The sequence below is a fragment of the Astatotilapia calliptera genome, chromosome 17 (genome assembly GCF_900246225.1).
Source record: "Astatotilapia calliptera chromosome 17, fAstCal1.2, whole genome shotgun sequence".
Taxonomy (NCBI): domain Eukaryota; kingdom Metazoa; phylum Chordata; class Actinopteri; order Cichliformes; family Cichlidae; genus Astatotilapia; species Astatotilapia calliptera.
Window position 1 is genome coordinate 36,508,343 of NC_039318.1, and position 20,920 is coordinate 36,529,262.

The 20,920-nt window shown below is 42.3% G+C and overlaps 1 protein-coding gene and 1 long non-coding RNA gene across 3 annotated transcripts in view; one reads left to right on the plus strand and one right to left on the minus strand.

Moving 5' to 3' along the window:
- The window catches only part of syn3 (synapsin III), a 139,252-nt gene that overhangs the window by 92,619 nt on the left and 25,713 nt on the right, over positions 1-20,920 (plus strand). The window lies entirely within an intron of this gene.
- Positions 5,579-6,632, minus strand: LOC113009242 (uncharacterized). Its single transcript, XR_003270136.1, has 3 exons — positions 6,298-6,632; positions 6,047-6,222; positions 5,579-5,960 (listed from the first exon to the last, which is right to left on the minus strand). It is a non-coding gene; the product is annotated as an uncharacterized LOC113009242 (long non-coding RNA).

Below are 20,920 nucleotides of genomic sequence, written 5' to 3' on the forward strand. Positions count from 1 at the left end.
TTTGAAGATTGTAGGTGCACTATTAAAAATGATAGGCCCATGCTATGCAAGCATCGTGTTCTACTTTAACTTTACTGTCAGAAATGGGACAAGATAAAACAGACGATGGCCTCCAGAATATTCTGGTTATGTGTGTCTCTCACAGTCTGTCACTGTGACTTGATCCATGCAACTGAAGGGAAAAAAAACCCTCAACACCCTCTGGAAATCATGCTGCTAAAAGTAGGCCAGCATCCTGTAAGAATAATGCAGAGCATAGTGCATTTCATCTGAAAAAGTCCAATTATAGAAAAAGGTTTGTTGTGAGGCTGGCTGTTCGCCGGGGGAGCAGACAACAGCTTTGTATACCGGAGGTCTTTAAGCCATGGTTGACAAAAGAGAACATAGTGGTGACTCAGAGGAAATACCTTTCATCTGACTGACAGGCCTCTAGAGAGGCACAGGAAGAGTTGGAACTTGAAAAGATAGCACCGCTGGGAGAGACGGTCGCCGAGGGACAGTATCCAGCCCTCACTCACCCGGCCCTGGTGTTCGGCTTACATGCCATTCCACTTAAATGGGACACACAGGATGATCTCTGCTCTGCAGCTCGACACTGTAAGGAGGACCGGCAGTGAAAGTTGTGACACGGCAGGCGCACTGGCCGTATTTCGCAGGAGGATTTGGGATCTTGCGGTTTGGCGAAGGATCTTTCTCCAACTCGCTGGGTGGCTGCGTGGACACAAAGGAAACACCTGTTGTCCAGTGAAACTCCACTGGGTGGTAAACTGAACCGCAGGTGGAGTGTGGTTATTAGGAAGGGACTGGAAGTTATTTCACACAGTTTACCCAAACCAGTGCAGTTGGTACAAGCAGATGCTTTATCACAGGCATTTAATGTTTCTATTTTCAAGTCAGCATTGACACTATAAAGTAAAAGTATTGTTTGGCTTGTAGGCATAAAGGAAAAGTCATCCAAAGGTTGCCAGTTTGAGGCCAGATGCACGTTATTCCTCCTATCTCACAGTTTCTGTTTTCTGTACTAAAAATTTCGAGGATTGATTTGCTTAGTTCTGTACAGGGTTATGCTTCAGGTTCAAACATGTAAGCCTTTGATGACTGCTCCTGGGTCAGATGTGCCACGGATTGTATGGAATGCATATTTATAGTGGTTACACCTGCAGCGCGCGTTTGATGTGGAGCTGTCTGATTCACAGGCAGAGCAAGTTTGGTGAGCTTTTCTTCTGTATTCTGTGGTGTTTTCAGGTTTAAGAGTTGCTACACTGTTGCAAAACTGTGTAACAGGAGTGTGTTAACAACTACAGGTTTAAGTTACTAAGCAACCTCCAGCTCAGGGGTCAGTGGTTACTTTTCTCAAGGGGCCACATGGTAAACTGGGACTGTTGTAAACTGGGAGAGTTCCATGAAGAAGCTAAACTCAATTCTGCTGAATTCTAATTCGATCTTTTTAGAAACTGCTACTGATGAGGATGGATGTTACACTTAAGTGATGATATGAATGAAACAGGCATAGTCAAAGTGGTGATATTTTGTCACTATTTAATCAGCATTCCTGTTTTGTCCCCAGCCTAACTAGGCATGCAGTTAAGTCTGTGAACTTCCTGTACCTTTGACTGAGCGCGTTGCTGCCAGTTCCTCTGTAATCTTTAACTCTTTTGTTATCCCACATACAAAGATTAGTAACTGGGCTGTCTCGTGAGCAACACGGCTTTCATTATGTGCCAAGGAGAAAAATCCACGATTTCCTGGATCTGTCTTGTCTGTCAGTCTGGAGAGAGACACATTTTCAAAGCTTTCTTTTTTTCTCAGGGCATATTAACACAGCAGAGTACGCTCTTCCATAACACTCTTTGATGAACTTCTCACATTTGAGTCCTAATTTTCCATTGACCAAAGGTTTGGATGTAGTATGCAGGCAGTACAATGCTGAAATCTGTGCTAGCTGGTACTAGCAAGTTCAATGCACATGCTAGATTCAGGTGTTCAGTGTAGCCACAACATTAGAGTGTTGTTGCTCTAATGATGCATTTGATCCATCACAGTTCATTCTGCTCCAAGATCATGGCTTGAAGGTGGATGGCACTCTCAGTACTGAGATTTTTTTCCCCTGCTACCTTGGGGTGGAAAAGAAAGACGTTCCTTGCATCCACTTCTCAGGGTCCATCACTTCTAAAAAGTGACCTGCTAACTTTGTTAATTAACACCTTAATTTGTTAATTAACGTACAGCAGTGTTGCGATGGGCTGGTGACACCAACACACAAAAGCTAAAACAGGGCAGTACTGTAGACATAGGAGTCACCAAACACACCACAATACAACTTTATCACAATACTTCACTCACAATATGATATTATTGGAACATTTTGCAATATGGGGAATAGTACAATAACACATATTATGATTTACCACATTTTTTAAACTGCAAATTATGTCCTCAAATGTAACATTGGCAGCTGTCGCTGTCTTATCCAGTAAGATAAAGACATCTCACCTCAGCATAACAACACTGTCACTAAAACCTGCCCTAAATGTTGCCATAAGATGGAGTCAGTCTGCTGTCTTTCCCTGTCTGTGATTGAGTGGGGTCAGTGGGGTCAAGTTGGCAATTACATGCAATCTTCTGATAATCTTAGTATTAGTAGTATTACCAGAATATTTATATTTATTTAATAAAATATTGACATTTTGGCTCCCCGTGTGGATACAATATCACAACACAAAACACTGGGATATTACACTTTATCAACTTTTACCCCCTTCCCCACAGTAAAACCTGAAAGATGCTGAAAGATGCTAAAACACTTTGTGCTGTAGAGCTGGCAAACAAAAATGAAGCAACGTAATAAATATTTAGCTGTTAGTCTTTATCTGCATTAATAAACTGTTTGTTTGTTTTTTTAAAAAAAGGCAAAATGCAGGTTGGTGATCTGCCCTTTTTTATCATTTAGCACTCCTGAAAATGAAAGAAATCGAATGCAGGCCTCTTTGCTGAACATAAAGGAGTAGTGGACTTAGACTGTGACCTTGCTTGCCTGATATTGTTCCAAATAAAGGAAGTGCAAGCCAGTTATTCTGTCTCTGTGTCTAGGAAAGTAGAGCAAACCAATAAATGGCTGTAAGGACACAAGTGATGTCATTGTTTCTCTGGTATGGAATGACGTTACTAGATAACCTTAGCTATCACTGTTGCTTTTATCTGAACAATAGAGTTTGAATAGTTGGAAATGAGCTCAGGGCTTGCTATCTGAAACCAGTCTGTACAAGTTTGATATTGGTGGCTGTTCACCTCCCCACTGTTGCAGCTGAATTTTACAAAATGACATGACGGCCTGATGTTGAGCTACTCAGCATGTTATCTTCACTGAATATTTGAGCAGATGCTCACTGGTTACCAACTCCAGCATGTCTGTCATTTGATGTGTAGTTAAGACATCAGAAGAAGAAACACAAACATGGCCCTGACCCATGATCCTGCTCACAATGGGACTCCCCCTACAATAAAATATGATGAACGGTCAGTAACTTCCTACTCAGGCAGGCCAAATGCAACCGCAGCACTCGCTGCTCAGACGCAGGCTCCCCTGCTGTACTGTACTGTACATATTTGGTGTGTGTGCGGTCAGGAAACCCCACAAAATGACTATGTTGTATTACGGCATGAGACAATGAGACACCAGGCCTAACCATAAACATGCGCATATGACAGCATGGAAATAGCTTTGACAAATTCCTTAAGGTTGAGAGAATGCCGAAGCCGGATTCAGTGCTGAGAACAGGAGAAGAAAAACCCAAAAAACCCAAAAATCTGTTATGTACATTTAAAAAAATGTTAAAAGATTTTTTTTAAATTTGACTTAACTGGCAATAATGTGGCTCATAATGTTATTACACTCCTCAAAAAAATGAAAGGAACACTTTAATCAGAGTTTATCATCAACTCAGTTAAACTTTCAGGATATTGATCTGGTCAGTTAAGTTTTGGAGGCGTTGTTAATCAGTTTAAGCTGCTTTGGTGTTGATGAACTGAGCAGCAGGTACAGGTCTTTGTCCTGAGCCACAGCCACCCCAAAACAGTGCTCAGTGAATTTAAGCATGGTAGGACGCCATCACTGAAAGAACTACACAGTTTAGAAACTCAACCACAAAATCTTAGAGAGCGGCGTCTCTGTGTGGTAAAGCGTACCCACCAACTCTTTGCTAACTCAGCAACTGCAGAGTTCCAAACGTCCTCTGGGATTAAAATCAGCACGAAAACGTTGCACCGAAAACTTCGTAGCATAAGTTTTCATGGCCCAGCAACTCCTAGCAACGTCCTACAACAAGAAAAAGTTTTCCACTTTTGTATAATTTTATCTTAAATTCTGTTTCTATTCACAAGTGTTTTGACTGCGTCACTGTACAGTGCAATAGAGTAACATTCATATTAACATTTCCTATGAGCAAAAACGTCCTTGACTTTACTCTGCAAATGTATTTTAAGGAAGTTTAATAAAATGGCGTGATCTGTTTTAAAGTACGATGTCATTTCGATCGATGTCGTTTAGATGACCCAGGTGTAAGTGTAAGTGTTTGTCACGGCCGAGGCCGCCTCAAAAGTGAAAGGACTCAAATGCTGGACGCCGAACAAGCACGTAAGTAGTTTTAGAGACGACGTTTATTTACTCAGTAAGTGTTCATAAACTGGAAAGTGAGGTTAACAAGTGCGAAATGCCACAACTGAATCAAAGGGGTCTTAAGCAGCCTGGGCTAAGTAAGCAATCTGGGCCCGTATCCCTAAAGAATCTTTGTGCAAAAAGTGGCTCCTAGCGGCCAAATTCTAAGAAAATTCTCAGACTCATGACGTTTTCTTAGAATTTCCCCTAAAAGTGACATGACAATCCCAGTTAATATAAAAGCTATTCCTCAAGATTCCTAGCGCTTAAAAGGGCTCCTAAGGCGAGATCTGCTAAGAGCAGGGAAGAGGACTTTTAGTGGCTTAGGAGTTCCCCTAAGCAGCTGCACAAAATGGCCAACAGAAGAGGCAGGAGAGATGTCCTGCAAAACACTGGATGACAGGGAATTATTGAGATGCTACAGATTGGATCGTGCAGGAATCATGTTTGTGGTGGATCTCCTTAGAGATGCAATTACTTCACCAACTCGACGCCACAACGCTATTACACCGGAGACGAAAGTAATCACAACCCTGAGGTATTTGGCATCCGGGAAAATGCAACAATGCAGCAGTGATGACTTGGGTCTGCAATCACAGACATTGCTAAAAGCTGAGCCGTGTTACCCTCGTTAAGACCACACTGGACTTGTAACGTTGTGATTTCTACTTCATTAAGGACAGCCTCTTGAGATAGGCCATCTTGTTTTCAACGGGGTCCATATGGGAGTGAAAGTACAAAATATGCCAGCTAGGATATTAATATGAGCAAATAAGACACGAATCATTATTTGAACAGGGTGTAATGAGTTTAAGTTTTCACATATTTTAGGTTCTAATGGCTATAACCCCTACAGCTTACTATTCATTTTCCAGATATTTTCTTGAATGTGAAATATTATTTACAATTACAGTCAGCATAAGATTAGAGTATATAATATGTTTATTGATTTGAGGGTACATCCTTTGCTCATTATCACCAAAAGCTCATTTCCATCAAACTTGTAGGATCAACCAATCACGGCTTTTGAAATGATGACTCATACCTAGCAACGGGGTCAACCACACCTCCTCACTAAGATAGGATTTTCCATCCATTCCTTGCTCAGAGTTCACTGAAAATGTTCTGGAATCACTTCTAAGCTAAAACTCCTGGCAAGGAATTTTTAGGTTAAGTTAGGAGCTCTCTGAGAGGATTCTCAGAATCTTTAGGGATACGGGCCCTGGTCTTGGTCAGTGGAAACAGCAGTTCCGGGGATTGGGCTGGAGGGAGAGTCACACTGGGTCCAGGGAAAGGGTCAGAGTTACTGTAAAAAGAGTACAGACTTTCAGGTATGGTTCAGGAGAAATATGGATAAGCTGTTCGTTCTGAATCTTCCTTCGTACTGCGTACTTGCCGCGGGTGGTCGGTGGTGACGTGGAGGGGTGAGTGGTCCGGGTGTGTGGTCCGAGATTCCTGGCGTGGAGGCAGGCAGGTGGTTCGGGTGAACAACCTGTGGGACTGTCAGGTGGTCCAGCGTCCGGGTTGGAGCTCTTCGGCAGAGATTAGTGTTTGGCAGCTTGGTGTGGCTATGAGAGAACCACACGATGAGACAAGGTAATTCACAAAGCGAGTGCAAAATCACGGTGGTGGCCTGCACTAACTAGGGTTAGCTGAGAATCTGGCGAAGAGAGGTTGAGTGCGCTGGCCGTATGAGTCCCCGTCTAAATTACCCACAGGTGTGAGCAATCAGCAGAACACTGAGGCCCCTCCCAGGGGTGGAGATGCCGGCTCGGAGGGAGACACACTGGAACACACCCGGACCATGACAATGTTAGCATGATTGCTGTCCCCAAGTAGTCTATAAATTAGTGCTGTCAACATTAACATATTAACGCGTCAAAATTGTCAGTTGACTTAACGCAGATTAGTTCGTGTGAGGGGTTATTAGGCGTTAATGCAGCTCAGACGTGTTAACGCCGTCATCACTACTAATGCAATTAAAAATGTACTAATCTGGAGCGTACACTGTCTCAAAGTCGCTGGAATGTCTCTGTCAACGCATTTTGGGCAGTTTGTCCGAAGTTTGTCCATTCTGCGCTCCACACGGGTTGAGTGCGTTAATCGTGATGACTACGTTAACGCGTTTAGCTAACGCAGTAATTAACGACTTAACATTGACAGCACTACTACAAGTATAACACTATTACCTTGAATTGATAGTTAGGGGGGGTTTCCAAGTTATTTTTCAGATTATAGAAAATTTGGTCTGCATTCTGCTCTCCTTAGTGCTCATTAGTTAGCTCAAAACTGTTAGTAAGATCCAAATGCCCCATTGCCAGCTACTGACACGTAGCTGACTAGCAACAGGAACCTTCGTGATAAGGTTAAGCTTGTAGTCAACATATCTGAGCTGAATAAAGTGCACCACTCTCCTGGTCACTAGTAAAAATTTAAGAAGAAACAAACCAGTATTTACATTATTGGTCACCTGTTTTAATTTCAGTTGATTTCTGGGAGAGCAGACAAAAATAACCTGCATTTCTGAGAATCATTTACTTATTTGAGTAAGAAGCCCAAACAGGTACGTGTGTTTAGTCATGTTGCTTTCCTTTACACAAGTGTGGCATTCTTTAGCAAGTATCACGGTGTTCTTTATTAACTGCTTCAAACAGAGTTCATCTGGTAAATGGTTTCTTCTGATCAGAAACTGTAAAAAAACAACAACCAAAAAAAACAGCTTTTCCCAGAAACACGAACAACAGTGGGAAGGTGCATGTGGGAGGGGGAGAGGGAAAGTTAATTTAGGGAAGATGGTCAAGTGACTCATCGTCAGGTCAGAGGTTAAGGGTGTCTATGGGGTTCGCAGGATGCTGACATCACACACTGGGAGGGCGGAGGGTGCTCAGGCAGGGTTAAACTTAGAAACATGACATCACAGTATCAGGATTCCCCTGCCTCTTTTTTCCATCTGTCTAAGCATACTGTATGTAATTCAGGCGTTTGAAATTTTCCATAATGTTTAACAGAACAGGAAACTGAGACAGTTGATGAGTTACTGTTTTAAGAATCATGTAACCTTGTGGACGAGATAATATTTATAGAACAGTTTAATTTCATGGACTTTGTGGGAAGTGGAAAATTCCACAGTTTATCATTGCTGTGGATTGCTGCTTTTTTCAAGCAGCATCAGGAGGTCATGTTACCCTGAATCTGCTCTGTTTAGTCTTACCTGGTCTGTAACTCAAACGTATCCGTTTCTTACTAATTCAGGCCTTCTGTCTCTCCTAAATGTTGTCGCATAACAAGAGGCCAAATCAACGTGTGAGTGAATTTGTCATTAGCATAATTAAGCAGCAGAAAATCATCTGAAGCTTCAGCTTTTAATGTTCTCTGGCACATTGTAATATATACACTGCTTAAACAAGTTAAAGCATTAGTTTGAAAAACTGTCACATCTCAATGGGACAAAAGAATGCTGGATATTTATTTTGGACTGAGTAATGTATTAGGCACCAAAGGATGACACATCATTTCACTGGAATGAAAATGATCTATCTACAGAGAGCTTAATTCAAAAAGTGAAAAAATGAAACTCAAAAAGGTCTCCTAAGCTCTCCTCCCTGATCTGGACCAGGGCATCACTGAGCTCCTGGCCAGTCTGAGGTAAAACCTGGCAGCGTTAGACTGAACCATGATGTTTCTGAGGTGTACTATTGGATTTAGGTTTGGTGCATGCGGGAGTCAGACATTGGTATCGACTCCTTCATCCTCCAGGAGCTGCGTACATACTATCACCACATGAAACCGGGCATTGTCATTCACCCTTGTGTTCCTCCATCGATATGCTCTCCAGACCATCACTGACCACTAAACCAGTCCTGACGACGTTACAGGCAGCATAAGATCGTCCACAGCTGCTCTAGACCCTTTCACATCTGTCACATGTGCTCAGCGTGAACCTGCTTTCATTTGTGAAAAGCACAGTGCTGCCAATTCTGGTGCTCTATGCTATGGTGCTGGGCAGTGAGCACAGGCCCAACCAGAGGACGATTGTTTGGTCGGACACATTCACACCAGTGGCCTGCTGGAGGTCATTTTGTAGGGCTCTGTCAATGCTCGTCCTGGTCCACCTTGTACCACGATATAAAAAGGGATGAGCTTGCTTTTAGAGCCGGCCTCGTGTGGACAGTAAAGGAAATGCTGTACGGGCACTTCTGTACTGGCTACATTTTCAGAATTGAAGATTGCTTTTTGCCACAAACTAATAGTTGCTTAACAGAAATTATAAATATTTTAAAATAGTGCTGTAGCGCCATCACATCCACAATGATGTTGCAAGGCTTAAGCTGACTACTTTCTAGTCCATTTGGAATAAGTATGTGTTGCTGGTTTGTAGTATAGTCACCACAGCAAATTGGCTGGTATGTGAACACACACATAGAGCCGCGCTTACACTCACTGATGGCAACATTTACATCAGACAGAAGGTGTACCTCTAGCACAAAGAGCGTAGGCTTGGCCAAAACTCTTTAAATGCCTGTTGGTCCCATCTTTGAAAACACTGACTGACAAAAACTGCTCTCAATGAGTTCCTTGTAATATCTGAGCGATCTCACACGTGGTTGACATTACAGATGGTTAGCCAATATATTTTAATAACAGGACACAGCCACTACTGCAGTCCAGTCTATTCATTTTAAATAAACAGAGATTTGTTTGAAACTCAGTGTTAAGTACATGTCCAGACTCCACTTGAGTGCAGCTATTTAGGTCCAGCTCCTCTGCGGTTGTGCTTTAATAGGGACCTGGACAGGCCTTATTAGCGATAATCAATTCACTAACCTACATTCCTGCTCCTGAAGAAAAAGGACAGACGGGTCCTGGGTGAGCCAGTCCTGCAAAAGCCATCAACACTGTGCCACATTCCTTTCACTCTAAAGGAAAAGCGATGCTTCTTTCCCAGTTTCCAGGGGCTCCGGCAGTATTAGGTCTCGGAAAAGATGGAGCAGAAATGAAGTGGCTGTGTGCAGATTTGGCCTCGGTGCGTTATGATGCATGGAGTGAATGGAATCATTCAGTCAAACCTTTCAGCTCAGTGATGCTAGCAAAAACAATCGCCGATCCAAACCTGCACCTGTGAGTAACGCGACAGCGCACAAATACAAAATGTTCTCTTGTGACGTCAAATGTATTTTCCCCTGCCCGTGTCTCCGCACACTTCGAGAGTTCAAAGGTCACAGTGACACACTGCTGGCAGTTGGTACTGTCCGTGAAAGCCGCTCAGCTGCCTCTACTCATCTCGGACCACGTGATTTTTCCAAGAAAACGTCCTTGCAGTCTCTCTTTGAGTAATTCCTTCCTGCACTATATCCCGCTCCAATTTCCTGTTCCCACAGAAAATACATTAAAACAAAGGAGAGCTGGATGTTTTAAATATGCAGTTTCGTTTATGATATTTGGGACGTAAAGCAGATGTCAAGAGTCTGCATCGAGTGTTTCTTTAACCGTGTTTACACTGGGCTTTAACTTCATGGTTTGCTACAGTTTCGTGCAACTTTGTGAAGAAAATTACAGCTCGCCAAGGCATGAATTAAATCCCTCAATGCTGGGATCAAGTGTTTATTCAAACGGAGCAAAAGGCAGAGTGGGAACTTAAACTTGTCAAACATAAATGTATTCAATTTACTTCACCCCCGACAACTCCGGTCTAGACCCGAGAGACAAATCTGGGGCCTATGCATAGGCAGGCTCACGACCCTTTTATTAGTTGTCATTTCTATGAGAATTACAAATTCAAGCTTCACGTGATCCCATTCATCTGTAGAGGTTATTAGGACATCAGTAATAAAGTGAGAAAGCCTGCATGGTGTGATTTGATTGACAGGTGTCCTGTCATAGGCAGCTGTAGCCAGTCGGTGTCTGCTAGACCTCCCCTCAGCTAACTGGAGTAACTGAACTAGACATGTTCACTGTGTTTGTGCAGTTGGAGCATTTTCATTTTCAAATAATATGACTTACTTTGTGGCACAAACCATCTGAGATCATAGTTCAGTTTCACTGAATAAGTTCTAGGCTTTTATTAGTCTTCTGTCTCAGGGATTTTATTAATGTGACTGTCGATAATACCTGTGCAGCTTCCAGATGTAATCTGCTTACCGAGCTTGCCAGCGTTAGCTGACAATTTAGCTCCCTCTCATTCTGCTACTTCTACTTCTGGCTATAAAAAACCAACATGGCGAAGCCAAAACCAATGGGTAATTTCACGGTGGCTTTGTCCATTTTTTATGTAAAGTCTATGGTCTATATACTCCCATGTTAACAGCGTGGTACATAAAAACAGCTAATGGCCTCAATGGGTAGCTTCTCCCATCATTCCCTCGTTGAAAAGTCCATTTTTGTGTAGAACTGATCCATTTGTACACATTTAAATGTTAAAGTTAGGGGTGTTTGACAGGAGGAATAAGCAACTCTTTGGACAGTGGAGGAGGGAAGGCAGCCATGTGCAGCGTGCATACCAGGGCTCGGCCCAAATGTCAGCACTGCTACTGTTTTTAATTAAGACATGGTACACAGGGAGGAGAGAAGGAGAAGATCAAGGAGGAAGATGGTTTGGAACAGCTGGATGTGGCAAAGCTAATCTGTATTCATACCAGCTGTGCAAGCAGCGGGAAAGGGCGGTACTCTGCAAAACACTGCAGCAGTGCTGATAAATGAGCTGGAATTGATCTACATTTGAAAGCAATCAAGCTGTTGAAGTCTCCTAAATACATTTCAGTCATAGAAAGCGTTCAGGAATAATAAGTGCAAATTTGGATTTGAACCAGAATACTTTTGATGATAATCAACTACAGTGGTGTGAAAAGTGTTTGCCCCCTTCCTGATTTCCTATTTTTTTGCATATTTGTCACACTTGCATGTTTCAGATCATCAAACAAATTTTAACATTAGACAAAGATAACCCGAGTAAATACAAAATGCAGTTTTTAAACGATAATTTCAGGGATTTAAGGGAGAAAAGTAATCCAAACCTTCCCGGTCCTGTGTGAAAAAGTAATTGCCCATCTTCTTAAATCCTAAATTAGTTGTGATTGACCACATTTTTTGGAAAGCTGAGTTCAGTTTCACTAAACACAATCAGGTCTGATTATTGGCAGCCCTGTTGAGCCCATATCATACCATGATCTAAAGAAACCACTGAGAAACAAAGTTACTGGCATCTGTCAGTCTGGAAAGGCTTAAGGCCCAAGGCTTTGGGACTCCATTGAACCACACCGAACCATTATCTACAAATCAAGAAAACTTGGAACAGTGGTGAAGCTTCCCAGGAGCAACCAACCGACCAAAATTACTCCAAGAGCTCTTGGGTTGTGCAGCGGGACAATGATCCAAAACACACACCGGCAGGTCCACCTCTCAATGGCTTAAGAAAAACTAAATAAAGACTTTGGAGTGGCCGATCTAGATGCTGTGGCAGGGGTGGTTAACTCCAGGCATCGAGGGCTGGTGTCCTGCAGGTTTTAGATGTGTCCTTGAGCCAACACAGCTGATTTAAATGGCTAAATGACCTCAACATGTCGCGAAGTTCTCCAGAGGTAATGAACTAATCATGTGATTGTGGTGTGTTGACCCAGGGTAATAGCTAAAACTTGCAGGACACCGACCCTCGAGCCCTGGAGTTGCCCACCCCTGTGCTGTGGCGTGACCTTTAAAAGGCGGTTCATGCTCAAAAACCCTCCAATGTGTCTCAATTACAACAATTCTGCAAAGAATAGTGATGTAAAAGACTCACTGCCAGTTATCAAAAAACTCTTGATTGCAGTTGTTGCTGCGAAGGGTGGCTCAACCAGTTATTAGGTTTAGGGGTCAATCAATTTTTCACACAGGGCCCTTCTAGGTTTGGATTTTTTTCCCCCTTAATAATAAACACTTTCATTTAGATACTGCATTTTGTGTTTACTTGTGTTATCTTTGTCTAATATTTAAATTTGTTCGATGATCTGAAACATTTAACTGTGACAAACATGCAAAAAAATAGGAAATCAGGAAGAGGGCAAACACTCTCACACCATTTAGTTTCATGTCATTTAGCTTTTCAGCTTTTTTGCCCTCAAAAGTTTTTGCTTAGCAGTAAGTTAGCCCAGGAATTCAGATATGTTTTGTTGGTGGGTTTTTTGTTGTTGTTTGTTTCCAGATTTGAAAAGTAAAGAAAAAATCCGGGAAATCGCCAAACAGTTTTTGTCCATCCATCCATCTTCCGCTTATCCGGGCTTGGGTCGCGGGGGCAACAGGTTAAGCAGAGGCCCAGACCTCCCTCTCCCCAGCCACCTCCTCTAGCTTGTCCGGGAGAACACCAAGGCGTTCCCAGGCCAGCCCAGAGATATAATCTCTCCAGCATGTCCTGGGTCTGCCCCAGGGCCTCCTCCCAGCCAGTCTTGGTAGCCCGCCAGGGCCTCTGCTCCTGGCTGCTGCCCGGCACACAGTGCACCCGACCTCTACTGCGCCTCCTGCGGGTGGTTGCCTGCAGGAGGATGGGCCCATGTCCCCTTTTCGGGCTGTGCCTAGCCGAGCCCCATGTACTAAGGCCCGGCCACCAGACGCTCGCCCTTGGGCAACCTCCCCGGGCCTGGCTCCAGGTGATATTCTCATAAGGGTCATCTGAATCGCTCGTTGTCTGGTCCCTCACCCAGGACCAACTTGCCATGGGAGACCCTACCAGGGGGCAAAAGCTCCATAGCCCCTGGGATCCCTGAGACACACAAACCCCTCCACTACGATAAGGTAGCGATTCACGGAGGGGAGTCAGTTTTTTTTTTGTTTTTTTTTTAATTTTGTAAGGAAGCTGAATATCCGTTTCATTACCCACAAACCACAAAAAAAGTTATTGGGTAACTTTTCAATACAGAGTCTTTTGTCCTTTGTAACGCCTTTAATCTACATGCAACAGTTTATCACAAACTCGATGTCTACAAATGATGAAAACTGTGAGCAATAACATGATCATTCTTCCTTGAATGTTGTTTTTAAATACACATTCACATTTAGGTCAGATTTTAACTATGCAGTGAGGAAATATAATTTTGTGTATCATACCCTAACCTTCTAATCTTACATAATCTGATAGAAGTATTGAAATGAACCTGTGTCAAATGTAATGAACAACCGTGGTAGATCCGAGATGAGCAAACGCACCAGAAGGTTGAGTGTTTGTGAGATGACTAAGATAACGGGTAGAGATCCTCTCTGCCAGTTTAATCAAAACACTGTTATTGCAAGCTATCTAAACACCTTTGTGAATATCTTAACAGCTAGAAAAAATACTTGCATAATGTGACTGTGTTTCCATGCTGTGCATAAATGTTTGTGTAGAGTCTCCGGTCTGGATTAGGGGGGGATTCCAGTCATGTAGGATGACTTGCCTCCTGCTCTGGTTTGTACAGCTATGAACAACAAAACACACACCCTCTGGTCTCAGCAGGGTATGGTTCATGACTAACCACAGAAAGACTGAGCCATCCAAAAGAAGAGGTTTTAAAGGACACACTCCAAACAAGAGTTAGATTTTGTTTGGTTTTCCCCTTTTTCTTTTCTAAAATACCTTTCACCATTTATAAGTTTCTAAAAGTTTCTGAGAAATTATGTTTTGCTCCATCCATCACCGCCAGGTTGTACCTAAGTTGTACTTTGGGGTGACTTTAGCTCAGTTGGTAGAGCAGGTCAGCTACTAATTGGATGCCAAATATCCTTGAGCAAGATACTAACCCCCAGTTGCTCTCATACGTCCATTGGAGTATAATTGTGTGTGGATTTTAGCTAGAAAGCACTTGCATAAAACAAAGTGCTTGTGTAAATGGGTGTATGAGGCAAGTGCTCATTTAGAGTACAAAAGTGCGATATAAGAACCATCTACCGGTGATTCCCTGTTCCAGATCTGGGGGGAAATCTCTCAGGACACTATCTGTCATCCCATCCCAAGAAACATGCACACCAGCACATGGGGGCAATAAAAACTACTGCTCACTATTTTGAGTTACTGCAATGACATTTTAGCAAATTGGACTAGTGTCCCGCGTTTCTAATTCCCGGGGTGTCTTTGAATTCAGCCCACTGTAGGTTGATCCTTTTCTTTTCCATCAAATGATGTGGCATCCTTTCATAGATCCAGTTCAAATCAGTTTAGATATCCAGCGTGATTTTCACGGACAGAAATGAACTTCTTTGCCTTTCAGTGTAAAAGTAACTTTTTAGATTCAGGTTTACTGGTTTCGTAAATGTAAAGTAATTTGAAACAAATGAGTGCATTAATTCTTAGTTTTTGTGGTTTCCTATACCTTTTTATCTAAAGGACTACTCTGTCAGCTCTAAACATTTCATAACTTTTGCATGGAGTTGAAGGCCTTTATCTTGAGAAAGAGCCCAACAGCAAACATTCTTCCTGTCCTTAAACACTTGCCTATGATGACAAAGCAGGTGGCTTGACCACCAGAAGACACCACCGGCCATTTCCATCACTACTCCATCAGCACTTTAGTGCTTGGAAGCATCCACCCCGGAAACTTCTATCCTCGGGATTGTTTTCCAGACAGCTGCCTCCCTCATGGAAATACACCAGGACAGACCCTAATGGAAGCCAGATGAGTTTAAATTCCACAACAATAATTACCACACTGCATTAAATGGCTTTTACTGTACACACTTTAACACAATGGACATCTGCCACAGTTTTGGGCGGATGTTTGTCCAGGAAGTTGCTATGACAACTTTTTAAAGTCTGCTCTAGTGATGGATCCTGGAACTACTGCATGTGTCATGATTATGTCACTCTTGGTTTGGGGGCATGTGTAAAATTTGTTCTGAAGGTTTATGGTCTGAGTGAGGAAAATGGCTGACTGCTGTTCCAAGTACTTGAAACAAATTTTAGGAGGTCTTAGATACAAATTAGGACTTTAACTTTGAAAGTCCTCGTTGTAAAAAGTAATTGTAACAAACAGGGACAGTTTTACTAAGAAATGATACCAGATAAGGACCTGTTGACATTATTTTGAACATCAGATATGAACAGTTTAATATTTTAGTAATTTTCTGTCTATCCACTTTAAATATGTAGCTAAAACCTGTAGGTTAGCTTAACTTAGCAAAGAGGCTGTTTACAGTGGTAACAAAATTCTGTGTCCTAGCACCTCTTAAGTAAATTAACCCTAACACGGTGTGCTGAACCATTTATCTCTACTTACAAACAAAAGAGTTTTAAAGTAGAGACACGACTTATTGAAAAATGTTAACTAAACAAAGATCAAGTACAACTTCTTTCAGAGGGCAAAAACAAAATATCTTAAAGTGACAATAAAGCTCATCACTCAAACTGAGTACGAGCTCTAATTCAGTTATTAGATGCTGCTCTTTATAACTGTAAAACGTTGGTTCACCTGTAGCCATAATATAAATAACCCTTGATTCTCTAAATTGTATGCATTTGGATTCAACCCCTGGTCTTACCAGACTTGTACCCACCATCGTCGTTTAAAGCACCTTATGTCATCCCTGCAGGGTTCTGGTCTAATAAATGTTTATTTGCACTGGCCACCTATCCACTTAATATTGCTCCAAATCAAATTTACCCTCCTGCTTTCAGTTAAAACACGGAGCAGTTTCAAAGGGTTCCACTCCTGTCAGGTGTATGAATTCAGTCAGTAACTTAGCAGGGACCTGCGTGATAAACGTTACTGGCCTCTTGAGGCTCACTTAGTCCCCAGGCAGAGTTTTGATGTGGGCGAACTGTCTTTGGTCTCGCTGCGGTCAGACTCTTGAAAAGGATTCTGGGTCGGGGTCCCCCCTGCTCTCGTCGTCTGCCTAAACCATCATGCCTCATGTCTTCTCCTTGATGTGGCAGCTTTGAGTGGCCATAATAAAAATTAAGACATCATAAATGCAGGATGGATGCACCATGTGTTTTCCTTTATAATGCACGAGCCCCTAGTGAGAGGTTTAACTCCCGCTGCAACTCGAGCAACTGAACCCTTCTCTGCAAGGTTTTCATCGTGTTGTGTGTGTCTGTGTGTGTTTGTGTGTCATACTGACAGACCGCGAGTAATTCACTGTGGTGCAGAAGACAACTGTTGGTGGGTTGGTTGAATATAGAAGTTGACTTGCTGCTGCTATAATAAATAGTTTTGGCATTAGCAATGGATGAAATGATTTTATAAGGCTTTTCAGCATCTTTTTGTGTTGTGTTGATTCTGAAAGCTGAAAACTTGCCGACATTTATTTCTGATTAATCCTGAGATTGATTTGCCAGTTCGAATTTGTCACTTCGCTGGGACGAATGAATATGTTTCCACTGGATACAGACCTGCCCTCCAGTCACAGATGGAAGCGTTCAACATGTCACATGGATTTGTTTTGAAGTTAGGAAGGCATGATTCACCTCAGACACCAACCTGAGGAACAGTCCCGGCTGACTCACACAAGCTTTGCATACAGCTATGCGGAGGGGCCGGTGAGGTTGGCGGATGGGTTTCCCTGAAGTATTTCTACCATGTGCCACCTCCGATCGTCTGCCACTTTTACTGTAACTCGAGGGGAGCCTGTGTGTTCCCAAAGAAGGACCTAGACTGGTAAAATCACCCACCGTATAATTAGCTTTTTTAGCATGTGACTTCTTAACATCTTTACCACACTGGATGCCTTTTACAGACTGCTGGGAACAAAAGGCTGAACGGTGAAGCTGAAGTTTCAGACCAACATTTCCACATCGGACAGCTCCGAGACGCTGATGGCCACCAAGGTTTTTTCTTTTCGAAGATGGAAACTTGTTTTGTCATACTCTCTCCTTAAAAATATCAATCACTGTCAAGTAAAGACTTTTCCCATAAAATAGACTCCCTCATGTCTGAAGAAAAGCTTACCGCCACAGTTTAAACCAGTCGCTCCTTTTTATAGATGAAATCTTCAGAAAACATTTAAAGTTTTAACTCCAGCTCTCAAATAGAAATGAGACAGTGCTTTGCAAAGAATTTCATTTCTGCTTTCCAAACCTTTTAAAATTTAAACCCAAGTGTCATTAAATGTGTTTTATTTAGAGACTTTAAACACGACAAAACAGACATGACTTAAGCTCACAAATATGACTTCTAGTCCTGTTAGTGAGCAAGCTAACTGACAGTCGTTGACCTCGCTTGCTCACAGAGCTTTTATCCTGCTCAGCCGCTTTGCTAATGAAACGCTGCACAATAGCTTTGATAGCAAGAAGCCAGAGGGGAGACCAAAACTGAAAATAAAGAGTATATATGGATTTAAATGCTGTGTTAGGTTTTAAGTGTAGGGAAGCTATGGCACAGCTAAGTTAGTTTGACCTACTGTTGCTGTAAAGGTATGCAGAAGCATCTTTGATGGCACAACATGTGGAACCTTGAAGCAGGTGGACTTCTGCAGCAGAAGACCGCATCAGGTGCCACACCTGTCACTCACGACAATTTGGCTCAAACATCATGAACACACATCCATCACAGATCCATCCTTGCTTATAGCAACACTTCAGGCTGGTGGTGTTGTGGAGTGGATGCTTTCTTGGCTCACTTTCGGCCCCCATAGCACCAACTAAGTATCATTTAAACACCACAGCATGCCCAAGGACTGTTCCTGACCCTTTATCATCTCTTTATGAACACACATGTTCTAATGGCTGCTTTCAGCAGGATAACACACCATGCCATAAGATCAAATCATTTGAAACAGCTTGAACAGGACAATGAGTTCACTGTACTCTAACCAATTAAGAACCTTTCAGATGTGCTGAAACAGGAGATTCCAGGAGACAAATCTGCAGCAACTGTGTGACGCTGGCATGTCAACATAGACAAGAATCTGTGAGAGTGTTTCCGGCCTTGCTGGATCTCTGATTTGACGAATTAAAACAGTTCTAAACAAAACGGGGAAGCAAGCTCTATCCAGTGAGACTTCTTCTTTCCTTGTTACAGACATTTCAGGAAGAGTTTCTGCTGTTCTGCATTTATTAGCAGTTTTAGTGTAGCTTTAGCAGTTGTTGGACCTGAACACAGCAGCACAGGAGCCCCACTGACATCTAATTTTATCAAGGTGTTAATGCAGAACTAGAGGAAGTTTAAATATTATAAACCGGGTCAGCCACTAGCATGGACTTTGTGTAAATTCAGCACACGTTTTTCTTTTTAAGTTGAAATCCAAGTATTTTGCACCAACCTGCCAGAAGCATGTAATGCAAGATTTGAAATGTAAAATATTGAGACCGTCTTTCACACTGTCATGTTATCCCTACAGATGACACACAGTGACATCCTTGGTGTCACAAATGACTCTTCAAATAGTTCCTGGATGTCTAAATTTGATAGTTTTGGCGATCAGTCTTAATCTTTGTCTAGCTGATATTGTAATTTCAGCTGAGCTGTTTTTGTGGTCAGTGAAGAAACAAGGAGATAATAGCGAGGCCTCGTCAGTTTGTTGGGAAGCACAGGATGTGGTCTTCTCTTCTTGACAAGTCTGCCGTCATCGCCATGCAAATGGGAATGACTGGAAGCAATGTGTCCAGACAGAGTGGGTGGCTGCAGCCCTTTCCACCCTGAACAGAAGATAAATAGACACCCACACTCTACTGCTACTGCTGGGCTCTTCTCAGACACTTGTTGAACCTCAGGCATCTTATCATTTGTCATGTGACGCACACATGTAACCGCTGTACAAGTTTGGAACTCCTGACTGCTCTCCTACTTCCCACAGTCTTTAAAACAACGAGAAAACACAGGTCTGATTTAGATGTCAGCTCCGTTTCTGCTAATTAAGAGAGTTAGGACAAATTATGCAATAGAAAAACTTGTTGAATCTTGTTGAAGGATGTGGAGGTGTTGAGTTGTGCAGCAGTAGATTTGCAAGACAAGCAGAAAGATCCTTGGCCAGATAGAAGCATAAGTGGAATTTAAACAACACAAGAAATTCATTCCAGCTCAGTGTAGTGCGAACACTTTTCAGTTAGGTTATGGTCTCAGATGTGCTGTTGTGTAATTTAGGGATATGCAACGCTTTTGCACAAAACTAAAGTGGTGACATGGCTTTACACAATAAGGTGCTTCGAAATCACACAATAAAGCTCTGATATTAACTGATCTTGATAGTCGCAGGTTCCCAAATGGGGTTTGTAATCAGCAGGATTTAATGTGGGTGTCAATCATAGACTGTATATAGAAGATGACCATTGCCATCGCAGGATATGAGCATGTTTAGATGGGAGGAGTGACAATGAAATGCTACCTAGCTTGGATAGAGTAAGGTGTATTTTAATCTGAAAGCCTGTTTTAGCGAGTGCTTCAAAAAAAAGCTTAAAAACTAAATTTCTTTCCTGCACCCGTAAACACATCAGTCTTGATGTAACCGTACCCCAGAGCATGAACTGTTTTAGTATTTTGTCATCTGTTTTGCTCTGAATGTAACCAAATTTAAAAAAAAGAAAGAAAAACATCTCGTATCTGATAAGACTTGAAATTATCCAAATAAACTTTAAGCCTATAAGGAAAGTTGTTTATGTCACGGTCAGTGGGAGCTGATTGTGTGTTTGAGTGAATAGTAGGACCCAAATGCAGACACGGTAGGAGATGGAACTGAGTTCTAAACAAAAGGCGAGCCGTTTGTGAACACAAAAACAAAGCAAGAGCGAACAGGGCCAACCCTAACCTGAAACTAACCTGGGAAACCAGAGACATGGACATGAAACCGGACAGGTACGTGTGACTATGGAACTATGAAATAAACCGAACATGAACCTGATCAGTACGAAGAACTCTGAGACATGATGTCGCTAGACATGCAAACAAAGACTGAAAGAAAACACAGACTAAATACACACAGGAAGCGATCGGGGGAAGTGGAAACACATGGGGAAAACAGCTGACTAGAATGACATCATCAGTAACACTAAGCATAGAACATAGAAACAAGACTTTCAAAGTAAAACAGGAACATAATGGGATGCAGACATGACACATGACAGGTTAAAGACACACAAACCAACAAGGGAGACTTGAACAGAGGAGTGATGACACAAAGGCATCGAATACACAAAGAACTAAAACTGAGCAACCTTGGAGCTTAAGATGACTAAATGAACTTAAACATAAACAATGAATATCGGAATACAGGGAAAATTCAAAACACTGGGTCACACGACTCATAAATGAAGTGAGACATTATATTTATCTTTTAGATGTAAACCTGAAGAAGTCCAGTTTCTTTCCTTCCGAGCTCCTTGGACTTTTTATGGCT